At 40.3% G+C, this 20,269-nt stretch overlaps 1 long non-coding RNA gene across 1 annotated transcript in view; it reads left to right on the top strand.

Moving 5' to 3' along the window:
• The window catches only part of LOC135107820 (uncharacterized), a 72,793-nt gene that overhangs the window by 49,833 nt on the left and 2,691 nt on the right, over window positions 1–20,269 (top strand). Inside the window, exon 3 of the long non-coding RNA XR_010272010.1 lies at window positions 15,456–15,613. This is a non-coding gene — a long non-coding RNA (uncharacterized LOC135107820). The remainder of the gene's footprint in view (window positions 1–15,455; window positions 15,614–20,269) is intronic.

The raw sequence follows: 20,269 nt of genomic DNA, 5'->3' as shown, positions 1-20,269 counted from the left end.
ATATATATATATATATATATATATATATATATATATATATATATATATATATATATATATATATATATATATATATATATATATATATATATATATATATATATATATATATAATATATAAGAGGAGTACTTTAAATACAATAAAATAAATATAAGTACAAAGGGGCTTATGCGTCTAGACTAGTTAGTAGTAATTAATAATATAAAAATCACCAGTGTGGTTAAGCCCACATTCTTTCTCCCTTCTACTGTACTCCACCTTTCTCTCTCTCTCTCTCTCTCTCTCTCTCTCTCTCTCTCTCTCTCTCTCTCTCCTTCACCCCTACTTAACGATACTATACCATACTACACTACTTATTGCACACTTCAGGCAGACTCACAGACGAGACCAGGCTCCTCCGCTCCACTATAGACAGCATAGTAACCTTTTTCGTAAAACACTTTTTTTGTGAAATCCCAGCCGTCACTGCATTTGTATACCGGTGTCACAGCCCATTTTTTCCCCAGTCCAAAGTTCCCCGGGGGGAAACTTAGACTAATCTATATTTCCCACAGGGGAATTACGGGACTGGTCTACATTTTCTTTAGTCTAGAATTACCCCCCCCCCCTGAATATCACAATGAAATAAGAGAGACAAGCAATTTAAGATAATACAAGTTAATAACTGTATCTAAATATAAGAAGTTAATAACTGTATCTAGATGCAAATTTTTCTTTGACAATACAACTAGACTTATCTAAATGTAATGAGTGCAGAACTAGGGCACAGTTAACCTACCTTAATTAGGCTCACCAAGCACTCATCACAAGAACCCACTGATTAATTTAAACCTCCTGCTTAGGTTCACAGAAATCCGGGCCACAATTTAAAAATTTAATGGTTGAGTACATAATAAAGAAAACACAAATGAGTACATAATAAAGAAAACACAAATAAAATATGAGTGCTTAACACTCTTAGAGGCCACACTGCTGGCACTCCAAAATACCTGATCCCATGAGAAAATGGGTAAATCCACATACAAATAAACAGGAGAAATAAACACTTCACGCACCAACACAAGAAATGTTATATGCCACTGACACTGTCCCACCCTAACCAGTACCCCCAGGACCCTCACACCCTATAGGCCCAACCGCACACCGACCCAACGCGCTGAAGGTACACCACTACCACTACCCTGAAGTACTGCAGCTCTTCCTCCATGCACGGCGGTACTAACACCATAGCAGCCAGGGACAGCAAGTTCCTCGCTGCAGCCTCCTTAGTTCACAGTATCTGCTACGGTGCCACCTCACTGACGTCCCACAGCACACTGCCAAGACCAAACTCCTGCCAACCAAGCGTACAAATCACCACCCTATCTCCCAATAATGTCCCCCAATGTACACTGTTTCACCATGAAAGAATACAACAAATCCCAATAACATACCTGCAAATCAAATGGCAAATCCACCACTACTCTGCACCCTGTCTCTCTCTCGCTCGCCTCTCCCGCCAAAATCCCCACAACAACAAACCTTCAGGGCCTTAAGACTCGTTTTGGCGGGCCTCGCTGACTAGTCTGTGAGCCTCTCGCAGGCGCACCCACTTCAACTTCTTACACTCACCCCCCCTGAACTTTGTGCATGCCCTCATGCACAATCCCCACAGCCAACACAAGACGAACCCGTTGCACCCCTTTCAGCAATCCTACTAGACCTCCTGAGTTGAGGGGCCTGAACCCCTTTACCCTGCTCTGAGCCTTCACCACTCTGTTCATCTGGCTCTTCACCAGGCCCTAGGGCATTCTCTCCCTCCTGCTCAACCACTGAGTCCACTTGTTCCTCTGAATCCGGTTCTGGAAACCCAAAGCGCTTTAACACTTCTGTCATATCTGGCATTTCTACTTCTTCCTCCTCTGGTGGCCCTTCATTACTTGTCCCTGCTGGCACTTCATTACTTGTCCCTGCATGGCCCTCACTGCCATTCCAAGGACGCAAGTTACTGCGATGTAACACCTTACTACAGCCGGACTCACCTTCTGGTCTGACCCTATACACCCCACTCACCCCATCCAACACCTCCTCAACTTCCCACACCTCAGCTGCAAACTTAGGCTGAATCTTCCTCCTACCTAGTACCGTATTGTCCCTTAGCAACACTCTTTGTCCCACCCTCAATGGCTCTGCTTTTCCTTGCTCCTGACGCTTCCACCTATTGGTATTGTGGTAACTCTTGATGTTCAACTTAGCTGCTTTCCAAGCAGCCTCCTGTGTCTCTCTGAGCTTCCTAATCCACATGCTATGGTTAGTAGGCTCACTATCAGTTTCCTCACAGAACCTATCCAAAGGTAAATGGGGCTCCACACCAAACAACAAATAATGGGGTGAAAAACCAGTGACAGTATGGGGTGTGGTATTATAGATGGCAGTGAGGCTTGACAAGTGCCTAGGCCAATGCTCCCGCTGTTCCTGACCAAGGGTAACTAACATCCCATGTAGGGTGCGGTTAAACCTCTCACAGATCCCATTTCCTTGAGGGTGATACGGGGTGGTACGAAACTTGGCTACATGGTAATACTTGCATAGTTCCTGCACTAACTTTCCCTCAAAATTCCTACCCTGGTCACTATGTACCCTTTCTGGGCAACCAAAACGGTGAAAAATCTCCTCCACCAAGATCTTGGCTACTGTGCTTGCCTTTTGGTTTTTAGTAGGAAAGGCCAGGGCAAACTTGCTAAACACATCCGTCACCACCAATACATTTTCCTTGCCATCCCTGGCCGGATCCAGCAAAGTGAAGTCAACAGCCAACACTTCCCAGGGGCGGTTGGCTTCCAACGTACCCAACTTAGTCTTGGCCCGCACACCCTCCTCCTTCCCCATGACACAGACTTTGCACTTTGCCACATACAATTTGATGTCTTCATGTAGTCCTGGCCAAGCAAACCTATCCTTCACTAGTGACGTTGTTCTAGCAACCCCTTGATGACCCCACTGATCATGAGCGGCTTTAAGCACTTCTTGTCTCTGATTCACTGGCAACACCACTTTCCACTTCCTAGAATCTGTCTCCCTTCCACGCCAGTAGATCACCCCATGCCTCATAATGAGGGACCCTCTCACTCTCCACCATTGCCTAAACTCCTCTACTTGTAGCAACTGCCTTAGTTCTGCTGGCCTCACTCTACCAATCATTTGTCTCTACAACTTCCCTACAACTGGACAAGACTGTTGCATATCCCTAAGCTGCTCCTTACTGGCACCACGCCATACCTGCATCACAGCCACCCCTTTCACCGAGGTGTTAGGACTGGTTTCCCATATCTCCTTCTCTTCCTCCCCTCCCTCAGTCAATTCCTGGGGCCTCCTCGACAATCCATCCGCGTTACCATTCTCCTTCCCTGGCCGGTATTTCACCTCAAAATCAAACCTTCCCAAGTCACCCAGCCACCTACTCTCCACTGCCCCAAGCTTGGCAGAGTTCAAATGTGCCAATGGATTATTATCCGTCAGCACTATAAAATGTCCACCCACCAGATAGTGCTTAAACTGCTCTGTCACTGCCCACTTCAGAGCCAACAGCTCCAACTTCCTAGAGCTGTAATTGCTCATGTTCCGCTCTGACTTTCTGAGACCTCTACTTGCAAAAGCCACCGGATGCAACCTCCCATCATGCTCCTGAGATAAAACTGCTCCCAGTCCTTCAAAGCTAGGATCTGTCTCCACCACAAACTGCTTGCTGTAATCTGCACTTTTCAACACTGGAGCCTGACTTAACTTCTCTTTCAACAAGGCAAATGCTCTGGCCTCATCCTTCCCCCAATAATCACTCACTGCTGCCTTAGAATCACCACTCATCAAAGCAACGGAGCAGCCACCTTCGCAAAATTTTTCACAAACCTTCTGTAAAAGGAGCAGAATGCAACAAATGCCCTGACCTCCCTAACAGTGCGCGGAACTGGCCACTCCTGTACAGCCCGTATTTTCTCTGGGTCTGTATTAATTCCCTCCTTAGAAATGATAAATCCAAGGTACCTAACCTGGGGCTTTAGTATGTGGCATTTGGAAGGTTTCAACTTCAGCCCATGTTTCCTCAAAAGCTTCAACATTCCCTCCAGTCTATCCAGATGCTCATCCACACTCCGAGCAAACACCAACAAATCATCCAGATACACCAAAAGAGTCACAAAAACCTGATCGCTAAACACATACTCCATAAACCTTTGGAATGTTGCTGGGCTATTGGATAACCCCATAGGACAGCGCACATATTGATAATGGCCAAATGGTGTTACAAAAGCAGTCTTGGGCCGGTCTTCTGCCCGCACAAGAATCTGATGATAACCTGCAGCTAAATCAAAAGAAGAAAATACTGTGCCCCGGCTAATGCATCTAGTGTGTCTTGTACCCTTGGTAATGGGAAGGCATCTTTCACTGTCACCTCGTTCAGCCTTCGATAATCAACACAAATTCGCAGCGAACCATCTTTCTTCCTCACCATCACTATTGGGGCTGCATATGGGCTCACACTCTCCTCTATCACTCCCTGTTCCAACAGTCCCTTTACATGAGCTTTAACCTCAGTGATACATGGGGGAGGAATATGTCTGTATGGAAGGCGAATGGGCACTGCACTATTGAGGTGAATTTCATGCTCCACTCCAGTAGCACATCCCAAATCCTGCTCGTTTTCAGCAAACACATCTCCGTACTCATGGATCAATCCATCCAGTCTCTCCAACTGTGCTGAATCAAGCTGACTCTCATCCACCTGCACCCCTAGTCTGTCCCTGAACTCCTTAACCACTGAAGGAGGTGCAGTCTGAGCTACTGTGTGTGTGTGAGCTCTTCCCACAGTAACATCCCTTCCATGAGAAACTTTGGCTACCTTCCACTGTGGCCTGAATTGCACATCTGCTTGTCCCAGGTTACCCACTGACAGCCATCCTTCACCCTTAACCACTCTGGTATAAATGGGAAATATACACAAACCTTCAGGCACCCAGTAGCCCTCACCAGGCACTAAGGGCTCCAACACCACACCATCTACATCTACTTCCTGTAAACTTTCCACAAACACTCTCATTATTCTTCTGGTACCAGCCGGGATTACTAAATCCTGTTGCTGCTGAATTACAGCAAACCCCAGAGGCTGTTGTGTCACCCTCAATTTTGCCTCAATGGCACAGACACACCTGCCCCACTTCTCAGTTAGCCCCAGGTGCACGGCTCCCTTCAACACATTCATCCCAAACAACACTGGCAATGTAGTGCCCTGCACCACACCACTCTCCCCACCACCACCTTTCACAAAAAGTCCACAGTCTTTAACACTTTTTCCTTCAATTTCCACATTCACCTTCACATAACCGAAACAGGGAATTTCCCTCCCATTTGCATGTGTAATCCGAATGTCCATCCCATAGATCACAGCTTGCTTGGGGAGGAGGTGCTGTTTGTACCATTCCTCTGTCACCAGACTGACCTCAGCACCAGAATCAGCCATAGCACTTACAGGTATACCATTCACCAACGCATCTATCCTCAGAGTCTTTCCAAACAACTTAACTTTCCCTCTTTTTACATCATTCCGTTCCTCGGTCACATTAGTCACACTCCTTATCTGAGCTGTAGTGGGGGCCCTGTCGTCAGGCCTTGAGAGCTGGCCCCTTGTTCTCAAGGACTCCCGTTTCCCGCTGTCTTGGACACCAACTCCTTGAACCGTTCACACTGATATCCCAAGTGTCCATGTTGTTCACACAAGGAGCAAGATGGTGAAGAAAGGGTACTCCTCACAACTCTCTCTGGCTTTTTCCCACTCACTAACTCTGCTTCTTCCTTCACAATCCGCTCAGCCTCACTCACTTGGTCTGCTGCTCGCTGAACCATGTCCTCCCACTTCACAGGCTGGTGCTTTTCCCACCATTTTCCCAACTTCACTCCTACTTTTCTGTCTCTCAAATTCCTACAGAACCATGTAGTTAGCAGCCATTGCCGTTCTTTATCTCCCTTGTCTCTCACTTTGTACATTTTATCCACAATAACACCCAGAGAATCAGCAAATTCCCACACTCCTTCACCCGGCTGTTGAACCCGAGCATGCAGCTGTTTTTCTAAGTCTGTATAATTCAGTTCTGGTCCAAAAGCAGACCTCAAACAATCAAAAAGGTCAGACACAGTCTTCACAGTACTGTTGCGGACCCTTCGACGGGCTGGGCCTTCCAAGAACCCACACAGGTATGACACTCCCTCAGAGCCCTGTACTCCCAGCTGCTTTATTTTCTCTGTGGCATCCTCTACCCAGTCATCCAGCTCACTGGCCCTCTGTACCCTTCCAGAGAATTTTCCAATAGTGGGGACAGGACGTGACCACACCATGTTTTGCATGTGCCCCATTTGGTCAAACTTATTACACAGTTGTGCCACTGCTTGGGATAACTGAGCATTGGTACTGATTAAGTTATCAACTACCTCTGGGGTCACTTCCACCTCCCTGCTCTCCTCCTTACACTCAACTTTAACCTCAGCTACACCTTGGCCATCAACATCACCCAAACACAACAAATCCTCCATTGTGCAGGAGTAGTGCCACACTAACACTTAAGTGGATTTTGCCAAAAGCACTGGACCCAAGCAGGAGTTTGAAACAATTTCCCCAAAAGGGCATAGAACTACGCTCTGCTACCAATTGTAATGAGTGCAGGACTAGGGCACAGTTAACCTACCTTAATTAGGCTCACCAAGCACTCACCACAAGAACCCACTGATTAATTTAAACCTCCTGCTTAGGTTCACAGAAATCCGGGCCACAATTTAAAAATTTAATGGTTGAGTACATAATAAAGAAAACACAAATGAGTACATAATAAAGAAAACACAAATAAAATATGAGTGCTTAACACTCTTAGAGGCCACACTGCTGGCACTCCAAAATACCTGATCCCATGAGAAAATGGGTAAATCCACATACAAATAAACAGGAGAAATAAACACTTCACGCACCAACACAAGAAATGTTATATGCCACTGACACTGTCCCACCCTAACCAGTACCCCCAGGACCCTCACACCCTATAGGCCCAACCGCACACCGACCCAACGCGCTGAAGGTACACCACTACCACTACCCTGAAGTACTGCAGCTCTTCCTCCATGCACGGCGGTACTAACACCATAGCAGCAAGGGACAGCAAGTTCCTCGCTGCAGCCTCCTTAGTTCACAGTATCTGCTACGGTGCCACCTCACTGACGTCCTACAGCACACTGCCAAGACCAAACTCCTGCCAACCAAGCGTACAAATCACCACCCTATCTCCCAATAATGTCCCCCAATGTACACTGTTTCACCATGAAAGAATACAACAAATCCCAATAACATACCTGCAAATCAAATGGCAAATCCACCACTACTCTGCACCCTGTCTCTCTCTCGCTCGCCTCTCCCGCCAAAATCCCCACAACAACAAACCTTCAGGGCCTTAAGACTCGTTTTGGCGGGCCTCGCTAACTAGTCTGTGAGCCTCTCGCAGGCGCGCCCACTTCAACTTCTTACATAAATACAAGAAGTTAAAAACTATATCTAAATACAAGTCTTTCTTGGCAATACAACTGCACTTATTTCACATACTCAAGACCCAATAGCATTAACCTCTTTCATTTTTTAATATCATTAAATTTCAAATCCTGTAAGACATTTCTCATAGATAAAGATTTTTCCAGGCACTTTTTCTGGTCTGCATTCAATCATATCTTCTGATAATTTCTGATAACTACACATCACTGTTGATTCTATTACATCTTGGGCTATAAAACACCTTAAACATTCTTTTTCCTTCTCAGACAAAGTTACAGCTGCCTCTGACACCACTCCACATGCATCATTTTCATCAGCAGAATTATATAACTTCAAATTTACAGAATGATAAGTGTTTTTAAGTGTCCTTCCTGACTGTAAGTTTTTACAACTTAACCCTACCTTTATCTAAACAACTGACAACTGAGAGAGAGAGAGAGAGAGAGAGAGAGAGAGAGAGAGAGAGAGAGAGAGAGAGAGAGAGAGAGAGAGAGAGAGAGAGAGAGAGAGAGAGAGAGAGAGAGAGAGAGAGAGAGAGAGAGAGAGAGAGAGAGAGAGAGAGAGAGAGAGAGAGAGAGAGAGAGAGAGAGAGAGAGAGAGAGAGAGAGAGAGAGAGAGAGAGAGAGAGAGAGAGAGAGAGTCGTACCACCATTAAACTGCCCGCGTGTACTGACACATAATGACTGGCAGAAGGGATGGTAAATCTTGGAAGAATAAGTGCTTGGTAGTTGGATCTTTTGATCTATTACTAAGAAAGAGAGAGAGAGAGAGAGAGAGAGAGAGAGAGAGAGAGAGAGAGAGAGAGAGAGAGAGAGAGAGAGAGAGAGAGAGAGAGAGAGAGAGAGAGAGAGAGAGTCGTACCACCACTGAACTGCCCGTGTGTACTGACACAGAATGACTAGCGGAAGTGGCGGTTGCCCTCTCTATTAAGGAGACCGGGATTATAGGAAAAGGGGGAATTTTAACCCCTAGAGTGCAATGGTATCCTGGGTTACTCTTTCCCCTCGGGAAAGTTATCCTAGAACACTTTTCCCGGGAGGGGAGGATTGATCGGGGTCAGACTGGTACACCGGGGCTCTCCTACTTGGTGAGAGCCCGCCCATCTGGAGTTCCTCTTCTACTATTACTATATACCTCCTTTTTTCGCCCTTAGCGTCCCCCCCAATGTGGTGAAGTCTTGCACAAGAGGGGTGGGTAAAGAGGGGCCTTAGAAGGCTGCTATAAGCCCACTGGAAGGGTCGGACAAAACTTGAACAGGGTTAGGGTGCAGAGCAGGGTGTCTGTGACGATTGTTAGCAACCGGGACACTAGACTGTTTTTGCTTAAGCAGGCTCCTTCCCTTTTTTCTCTGTTCACATCATCTAAGCCTATGACACCATGGCTGGAGTGAAGATAAAACGCCAGAGTTCGGAAGTATTCTGCCGTACTATTTTCGGCCGTGATCCTTTACGGCCGTTGGAGCCTTAGGGTGTTCGGAATTTAGGCTGTAAGATGTTTCGGCCGAAAGATGTTTGGGCTGAATGGCGTTACTGCCTAAATGACTTATGGCTGAAATGACCAGGACCCAATCGCCAAGACCCTGGACACATCACCAAATAAAGGCTCCGAGAGCCTCATTTATGCTACCAGGATCATTCTGCTACATGATAGATTTATCGTGCTAACCAGGACTGACAACGCTGTTGATAATATCCTCCAGGGGCTCTACCACGTAAGTTTAAAAGACCGAGGATTAGAACCGATGCTGCCACCAGAACTAAGAGCCAAAAGACCCATAATCCCGTTCAACGTAGACGACTACATAATCTCAAGAACTGAAAAAAAAAAAAAAATTGAAAAAGAACTCACCAATGTGGGTGAATGGATCCAGGAGGGCATAGATACTATCTACGAGATCATCACATACAACCAAACAGCAAAAACAACAAACATTCAGGCTCCATAAGCAACTGGCCTTTTCCATAAAGACACAGCTGGAAATATCCTCACTTGTATCATTCACACGCTTGAAAAAAAAAAAAAAAACGATAGTGATAATAAATAATAAAAAGCACTGAAAGAGGGATACAAATCACTAAAAAAAAAAAAAAAAAAGCGTAGGGTGGCTCAAAGGACACCTTTACTTGAAACAACTAAAAGATGGCATCGAAAGTGGCAAATACAAATGTATATTCACCAATGCTAAATATTCTAACAGTGAAACATACAACTACCCAATAAATAATGAAACAGAATTACAGGATGCCTGGAAAATCACAGATGACGCAGCATTCAGAAAAATACGCAATGGCTTGCGACAAGAAAGAACCCCACCTCCTAGCAAAGGTAGCATAACAACCACAAGGCAAACAACTAAGTAAACCACACCACATTCACTCTCAACACATTTATATAACAAAACAACAGTAATCCAACACAAACACACTTCATACAACACAATGCCCATAACTGGAAAAATAACAGAACCACTCTCAATAATACGTGTTAGGAAATCAATCCAGACATAATACTACTCAATAACCATGGAATAAAGACACACGAAAACATCAAAACCCAGATGAGCAGTATGACGGATCAGCCATTCTCGTAAAACTCAACCTGAAACACAGAATAAAAGATGATTACGACACAAATCACCATAGAAACAAGCGCCTGTCCAAGAAATATAGCCAACACTTACCTCCCACCTCGCGGACCCTACTTAATCATCACCGACTTCCACACAATAGTCTCCCAGGCAATTCCAACTTATGTCATCGATGATATGAACTTCTCTGCCCTAGACAAGAGACAGGGCAACAATAGTGGAAAAAAAAAAAAACATTAATAATGCTTATGAATAACAATAAAAAGACATATTGGCACACACTTCCTTACATTCTTTGGACACAACACCTCATGCATCCCTGACACAATACTCTCAAATAATAAAACATATCATAACCTACAAATCCAGCCTGGTCCCACAACTCCGTCTGACCACATACCTATAATTATAAAAGTTACATCTCAACCAATAAGAAAACCCACACCTCCTGTAAACATATTAAGTAAAACAAAATGAGAAGAATTTCGCAAAGAAAGAACAAAAACTAACATCAACACAAACCCATATATAACCCAATAAATACTAGAAAATTCATTAAAAGAATGGGTTGCTGCAATGACCTGTTCAGTGAAGACACAAATCACTGGGAAAAAAAAAAAAGCCTATATATAACCACAAAATTAAAGAACTACAATGGTGGAGCAAGCAATTATTACTAAACAGCTTAAGAACTGGATGAAGCTACTCTACAAATATAACCTACAAGACCATAAAGCAAGTTATAATAGCAATAAATAAATAAATAGATAAATTAATTAATTAATTAATCAATTAAATAAAAAAATAAAAGGTTTTTGAGGCATTGAACAATACTAAGTTTGCTCTGCCCCAATCAGAAATTTTAGAGAGATCAGAAGTCTGGTATTCTGTGGCTTCCTTGCATGAACTGTTTACTTCAGTATTTCAACATGAGCATTCCTCCCCATAACATGAAAATAGAGGAGTACGTGCATATTTGAACACATACATGAAATGTTATCAAATGGAAGATCACTTCACCAGTCAGTGCCAGAAAAAAAAAAAGAAAAAAAAGAAATAATTAAGTACATAAGTAAATAAAATAAAAAGTAAAAAAAAATTTAATAAATAAATAAATAAATAAAAAAAATCAGATTGTGCAGAATGAGAAGCTCAAAATAAAGATAGAGACCAAGAAACTAACCAAATAACAACAAACACCAATACCACTCCCATAGCAAACCACTATGAATGTAAATATACCGAAGGACGTAGCAGCCACCATACTTACATGCATGTTACATGCACATCTCACCAATATAAAATATCCTGGCTCCTACAACACAGAACTTAGCCAATTCTTAAAACTTAACAACCTACTGGCGGTGAAGCTTTCGGAAAACCCTCCTTCAATGAAAATTTTAAGTGTGGTTAATCCACAAAATGCAGTCAACCTAGAATAAGAGATAGAAGACATAGCGAAGCAATAACAGACACAACGGGAAGAGGGAGAAGCTACAACCCTATGAAAGCAAAAGACATAGGACTAACAATATACACATCCAACTCCACAGGATGGCCAAAATAAACCCTCACGAAAACGAAACTAATTAAGAATATAAGGGAAGAAAAATACCTCTTAATCCACACGGACTTAGCACTAACAAAGAAGGACATTTTGCAAGCAATATACGACAATGAAATAGAACTGGAAGACTGCTTCAAAAAGTTTCAAGACACTCAATTCAGAAAAAAAAATAAAGAACAGGTTGAGCAGGGATAGATCCCCACCAACTAGACAGGAAAAACGTATATAACAATATAACAATGGATACAATTTATATAATACAACATAACGTAACCAACTGGATGTCCAATAAAGTCGATTTCAGCAATATAGCAATAGCAATGGATATAGATCCTAACATAATCAACAGCCACATACTAAAAGCAGACGAAACAGAAAATTAAGTGATACATTACATGACGGAAGTGCAGTACTATTAAAGAGAAGTACACTACACAAACTAAACGATGATTTCATCCATGAAGTGCTGTGTCACTATTGAAACCATCACAGGACCAATAATCATAGTAACAACCTACCTGCCGCCTTGATGTCCATAGCTTTCCATACCAGACTTCCATAAGCTAGCTTCCAACACAACACCAGTCTACATATTAGGCGACCTAAATGACAAATACAGTACTCTAGGGGGCAAGTACAATGACACTGTAGGACGAGGCATCAAACTATTAATAGACAATGATAAACAGAAACACCAAACAAATTTCCCCACATACATTACCTCAACAAAACACACTACACCGGACATCGTTATGTCCAATCACCAAACGTTCCTCAATCACTTTTTGGAGCCGGGTCCCGCCACTTCCGACCATCTTTCTATAATTTCCACCCTAACAACACAAGCCATTGAGATTTGCACAATACCACGAAACAATATAAAAAATGACTACTGGGAAAACATCAACACTGACATCAATAATAAGATCGAGGATGCCAGACCAACAGACATAGCTACAAAGCATGATATAGACACTTCCCTAAGCAACTGATATAACACAATTACACAAGCAATAGACACCCATACTCCCAAAATCAAGTAAATTACCAAGCACAAACGCATATTAAACTCCACCATTAAAAGTATCCGCACATTCCAAAATAATATTATCAATGAAGCCCAAGCCAGAGGATGGACCCAAGGGAAATACATAGCATTTAAAATACTAAAACAAACAGTAACGAAAGTATACAACAATAAAAAAAAAAAATAAATAAATAAATGATAGAAAAATCAATAACATAACTAGGAAGTACAACTCACCAAGGAACATTTGAAAAAAATCATAAACATCTTAAAGGGCGAAGCAATAACTACTTTATCATATATCATTCACCAAAAAAAATAAAATAAATAAAAAAAATAAATAAATAAAATAAGATACGCAGACAACGAAAAAGAAGGAATATTCAGAGCCATATAGAACAAAATATTCAGCATCAGCCCAGAAGAAAATGTGGACACAAGGTTCACGCATTTTCGCAAGATGATTAAGTTGCCAGACTCATCAACAAGCATTCAGGACGGGAAGAGGAACATAAACAGCATTAGCAGTCGCAAAAGAAATCATAGCTCTCGCACTAAATAAAAACCTTCAATACATTATATTACTCAGAGACGTAAGCAAAACATTTGATAAGGTTTGTCACTACGATTTGAAATGCAAATTAATAGTATGGTCTTTATGTCAATATGGTATGAATATTCTATTCCTTTTTAGATAACAGAACTGCCAGCATCAATCTAAACACACTCAGAGGAATTCCATTCATAACAAAATTTCACTTTTGTCTTTTCCTTGGCCCTAGACCATAATTTTCCAGTTATTTCCATCTAAACAAAATAGAAAAAAAAAGTTATTTTGTTCCTAAAACTGCTTTTGTGGTTAGAACAATTAATTTATATTTTTGCCTTATTCCATTATAGTATGGGTTACTATTGATTTTCATGTCAGGTGAAGAAAGGCCTTTGCAAACTCTCAATTGCTGATCTAATTGCTTTTGAAGTGTTGCAAATAAGTTAAAACAATGAAAAAAATAATGTAAAGTGATCCATTTTTTTGTTTTTTTAGTATTAATAAGATATTTTTTATATAAGATATATACATATATATATATATATATATATATATATATATATATATATATATATATATATATATATATATATATATATATATATATATATATATATATATATATATATATATATATATATATATATATATATATATCAGTTCACCTATTAAACACTTACGTAATCAGAAAAATAAATAAATAGAAAATACTAGACTTTCATACTACCATCTTGATAAATCCATCAACGAGCGCGTTGGCTGTGAGGCGAATGATAAGGAGGGACATATGGCGGCTGAAATGCAAAATAAAGGACAACGTAGCACGCATTAGTCGCTTCATAAAAACGTAACTACCTGTCTCATCCTCATCCATATATTTGTTTAATCTTCTTTTGAGGGCTCTCTAATAATTCGGCACTAAGAAACTGGTTATTGAGTTTATTATATTTAACACGTAACCAATTCCTTCTTTTGTAAATATTTTTATTATTATTTATTATTTTTCTGATTACGTAAGTGTTTAATAGGTGAACTGATATATATATATATATATATATATATATATATATATATATATATATATATATATATATATATATATATATATATATATATATATATATATATATATATATATATATATATATATATATATATATATATATATATATATATATATATATATATATAGCTTAGTGATAAAAAATAGATAAATAATTATATATATATATATATATATATATATATATATATATATATATATATATATATATATATATATATATATATATATATATATATATATATATATATATATATATATATATATACGAGTATATATATAGGAGGGACATATGGCGGCTGAAATGCAAAATAAAGGACAACGTAGCACGCATTAGTCGCTTTATAAAAACGTAACTACCTGTCTCATCCTCATCCATTTATTTGTTTAATCTTCTTTTGAGGGCTCTCTAATAATTCGGCACTAAGAAACTGGTTATTGAGTTTATTATATTTAACACGTAACCAATTCCTTCTTTTGTAAATATAATTTTAACAAGCTTGGATGCATCATCTCTTGCCCTATCCTTGTTATTGACCCTCAGAATTTTGTTATATAACATCGTTGTTATATACTATATCTCACTTAAACACATGTACTATATCTTCTTTTAATTAACCAGCGCCTTTCCAAGAAAAATTAATATGGAAACTTAAATTTCCTTTCACAAGGAATAACACTCATCGCTTGTATTTTTTTTTAAGTCATTTATTTGTAATGATTCTAGCGAACATATAGTCTTCCTGAAATATCAGGATAAAAATTGCATAACCTAATGTAGATGAGGTCTTACCACCGGCATGTGTGTGTGTGTGTGTGTGTGTGTGTGTGTGTGTGTGGGTGGGTGGTCGGGGGGGGTGCCTCGATGACTAATAAGTCAGTAACATAACTTGGAGAATGAAGCTATTGGTTTAAGTTGTTCGTTAGTGTTTAATGCTTGTGTCGTAATATTAACTTTACATTATTTAATATGGAACATAATCTAGCTTTAAATTTCCAGTCAGTCACAATCATACCACCAACAAACTGCATTTTCTTTCTTTCTTTTCTTTATTACTTGTTATTGTTATATTTTCATACACACCGATCATCATACGCGCAGGCGAAGTGTGGGGTGAGTTAACGGCAAATGGAACCTGGAACGGCATGGTGGGTATGTTGGGTCGCGGCGAGGGTGATGTCGGGCTAGCAAACCTCTTTATCACGGCCTTGAAGGGAAGAGAAGAGTTCCAAGGATATACTGCACCTTATGGTCAAGCGGTAAGACATAAAATGAAGAAGCTCCTCAATGTTAGTGAGCCTGTTTTTTTTTTTTTTTTTTTTTATTTATTTATTGATTTGTTTAATTATTTTATTTATTTGTTCATTTATTGATTTTTCTTTGTTACTACACAATGTTCGGCACAGCTAACTGCTAAACCATGAACTCACTGAACAATTTCAATGAAGTTCAGTGTTCTGTGTCGCCTTCCTCTGTATATATATATATATATATATATATATATATATATATATATATATATATATATATATATATATATATATATATATATATATATATATATATATATATATATATATATATATATATATATATATATATATATATATATATATATATATAATTATTTATCTATTTTTTATCACTAAGCTAACTACTGAACAAGCTTTCATCGTTGCTTCAGTATATTACTCACAACAACTATTGAAGTACTTTACTCTTATTTTTATGCACTTTGCAAATGCTCCCATTATTTTCCAACTTTCTTAACCAGCCTTTCATAATTCAGTTCATTCTCTCAAACTGATGTCTCAGTTGGGTTCTTTCTATCATGATCCTATTTCGGTAACCTGTTCTATTTCGCCAGTGCAACACATGATCCCATTAAAATAGAGGTGCTTCTGGCATTATGTCTCTTCCAATTGGGAAGGCTTTCGATGTTACTATGGGGTGCTAGAGAGCCACCTTTGTGTAGATGACATAACAGAGTTAATTGCCTCTTAGCTTAGAGGCATACGCATTGTCTAATCCCAGAGTTCATAAACCTTGGCTCCAACTCGAGCTGTGTAGAACAGAAAGACGGCCCAGAAGAATTACTTAAGCCTCCATCTCTTGAAACTCATGCCAGATATGTCCTGTTGAGATTTATTTCATCAATAAGAAATATAAAAATCTTACTAGATCCTGAAAATACCTTCAAAAATTTATCTTTATCTTTTCATCTTCTGTTTCACTCAGCTTGCACCACTGCCATTTTCTGTATTTTTTTTAGGCTGAACTCCTCCCTTTTGCTAATAACGCAAAACATAATTATAATTATTCTTCCGTTTCTTTTACACCTCATATTGGCAACGTTGTATCTTTTACTGAAATTCTTTGTAATAATGTCAAACTCTGGCGATTCTGTCAATTATAATCATTTATATATATAGTAGAAATTTGACTGTAGGCAATCTGTGTGTAAGATAGAAAACTTCTCCGTCACGTTGAGTTTACATGAAAAAAAAAAATAATAATAAATAAATAAAATAAATAAATCTAATAATCCTGCCTCAAAAGAAACATCCTTACATTTATCTACTTACAACCTTTTCTGATTCGCCATTTAAAACGGATCAAATAGGACACGAAGAAAAAGACGAGACGCAATAAAAGGGCAGCAATATATACAATTATCTTATTAAAAAGATTTGTAAAAAAAATACATGACATGGGGTAAATAGCTGACTTACCTGATAACTGTATAATAATTCAGTGAAATTTCATTTTGTAAAATGAGAGAGAGAGAGAGAGAGAGAGAGAGAGAGAGAGAGAGAGAGAGAGAGAGAGAGAGAGAGAGAGAGAGAGAATGCAAAGAATGTGTATTGTAAGCGTGTGTGCGCGAGGGGAAGAGGAATGACGATTATTTTTATTTGTGTATTTATTTTTATTTTATTTATTTATTTATTTATTTATTTAGTTTATGAAAGTAAAGAAGGTAAATGGAGAAATACATCAAGTCGAGGTGTTCAATGATGCAGGAAAGGTTGAAAATCCCTGTATTAGATCTTTAGAAGCTTTTGCTATATCGTTACTGGACTGTCCTTTACATAACCAATACGTTTAAGAAATTAGTGAATAAATAGATGCTTAAGAATGTTCTCAATAAAGACAGGCTCAGAACCTTGATTAAAACAGGAAATCAATATTAAATTTGACTGGTACGTTAAAGGACTGGAACGATTACCATTTCTTGGGACAGGTTCAAAGTAGTTAATTTTAAAGTAAAAGGGAGAGGTGTATGCTAACTGCTTGAAACAAAAAAGTTCCACTACGCCGGATGTAAAGGATAAAAGCACACCTCGGGAGATTAAGATAAAAAAAAAAAACTCCATCGGGACCATAAGACAGAAGACCAAAACCAGACAGGCATAAATAGCACCATCATGAAATAGCACCATCATGAAATCATTTCAACCTCAGAGAGAGAGAGAGAGAGAGAGAGAGAGAGAGAGAGAGAGAGAGAGAGAGAGAGAGAGAGAGAGAGAGAGAGAGAGAGAGAGAGAGAGAGGTATTTTGGGATAGGTGCTAAGTCACTCTTAAGTTTTTAATGTTATATGTGGTCTATAGAAAATTGGATATTTGTCACGAAAGGAACAGGAATTGCAAGATTCAGAACACCACCTTCTTAAGTATTCAGAAAGGCGTCATGCCAAAAACATCACACATGTAATGGATCCAAAGACAGGATTGGACCAATAAGACAAAATACAGTAATAGCGGTTGTTATTAGCTTAATTAAATTTTGTTTATTAATTTTAAACTTTTTTGGTTCTCTGTTTCAGATTATTTTTTTATGTGAGAAGAAAAATGATAAATAATTAAATGAGTAAAGGAAGCTAGAAAAAGGCCTACACGTGGCAATCCCAGCTTGAAACACATGTACCTGTTTTGAGTTATCCTCATTCACAAATTTGTCTGATATATATATATATATATATATATATATATATATATATATATATATATATATATATATATATATATATATATATATATATATATATATATATATATATATATATATATGTATATATATATATATATATATATATTTTTTTTATTTATTTATTTTTTCTAATGACAACACTAGCAATTTCATTATTAAGTCTATTATGTTCATCTACCACTCTTTTTTTCATAACTAATCATTTCTCATCTCCTTTCTTAAATAACGCTTTATTAAGCTTGAGCCCATTATTTCTTGTCCTACCTTGATCACTAAACCTTAGGAGTTTGCTTATATTTATAAACCCTTGCTGCATCCCTTATATCATTTAATGTATTCCAGGTCCCAACACTTCTGCTCATCTTGCAATTAGACTTCCAAGGTGTACGTCATAGATCTATACCCCCTTGCAGAGATGTAGAAAAGTATTTCTGAACATGATATAGTCATCCTAAAATACATTATGGAGACGATATTTGATTGCAGGAAAAGGTATTTTAGATTAATTAGAGTGTCAATCATTGTTAAGGAGGATGGAGCTGGGTCAGCATGAACGCTTAATGACTGAGTTGAAATTCGAAAATGTTGCACGTGTGATTTTTTATTTTTTCGAAAGACAATGAAGACACGATAATGGCAACTGAATAGAGAAAAACAGAACCGGAAACGTAACGTAAAACGTCCACGAGTATAACAAGAATCTCGTGATGGAATGGCAAACCTGCCAATTAGCACGTGGTCTACACAAAACTGCGTGGGTGTGCACACAAACACCTCATTTCACATTTGTGCTCATTTGTGCTCATGCTTATGTTCTTCATTCTTGGGAATTTCTCACCATTTGTCTGGAACCAGTGCTACAATCTTACTGAATACGTTTGTCCTGTGTATTACTCACTTAACTACTACAATTATATTAACCTCTTTAGCTAACTGACTTTCAAAGTGAAACCAATCTACTCTGACATAATATCCTCTTGCTGAACTCGTCATGCATACTGGGAGATCATTATGATCACCATTAACCTTACTGACCTGTAGTGTTCTCTACGCCAAGGACACGGAAGCAAACACAGACCACAGTCTTGGGTTTATTGTTGGTTATTCAGCAATACCCGGGCGAGCGGCCACGGGTGTGCGAGACGAGAGTCGAGGTGAGACTGACTGCTGCCTCGTGGGTTCCCCTAGCTCCCAGCTTGACCTGACCGGTCCCACACCTGGGAAGCTTATCATGTTGGTTTCCACGAGGATTAGCGTAAAGCCTGCTAGTAAAGCAGGCTGGCCAGTCATTGCATTTCCCCCCCTCCCCCACGAAACGAGAAATAAAGAGAGAGACGACCCACGAGGCCGAGCGAGGCGGCGAGGCCGGTCCAGAGCAGGCGACGAGGGCAGTCCGGAGCAGGCGGCGCGGGCGGTTTGGAGCAGGGGGCGCGGGTTGTCCGGAACATGCGGCGAGGGTGCTCCGGAACAGGCGGCGCTGGCTGTCCGAAGCAGCCGGCGAGGGCTGTCCGGGCCAGGCGACGAGGGTGGTCTGGAGCAGGGCGGCGACGGCATGGGCGAGCACCAGCGGGCGGCGTCGGGCGGGACAGGAGGTGGTGCCCGAGCGGGTGGCGTCGGGCGGGGCGGGAGGTGGTGTCTAAGTGAGCGGCGTCGGGCAGGGCGGGAGGTGGTGCCCGAGTGGGCGGATCGGGGGAGGGGGGTGCGTCGGGCGCGCTGCTGGGACGGGCGGCGAGGTGGCGCACCAGCGGGCGGCGTTGGGTGCGGTGGGAGGTGGTGCCCGAGAGGGCGGCGTCGGGGCGAGTAGGGAGGTGGTGCACCAGCGGGCGGTGTCGGGGCGGGACGGGAGGTGGTGCACGAGCGGGCGACGTCGGACGGGGAGGGTCGGGCGCGCTGTGGGGACGGGCGGCGAGGTGGCACACCAGCGGGC

This window comes from Scylla paramamosain, chromosome 16, assembly GCF_035594125.1.
Source record: "Scylla paramamosain isolate STU-SP2022 chromosome 16, ASM3559412v1, whole genome shotgun sequence".
Taxonomy (NCBI): Eukaryota; Metazoa; Arthropoda; class Malacostraca; order Decapoda; family Portunidae; genus Scylla; species Scylla paramamosain.
Note: the sequence above shows the minus strand (reverse complement) of the source record. Positions and strands in the feature narration are given on the sequence as shown.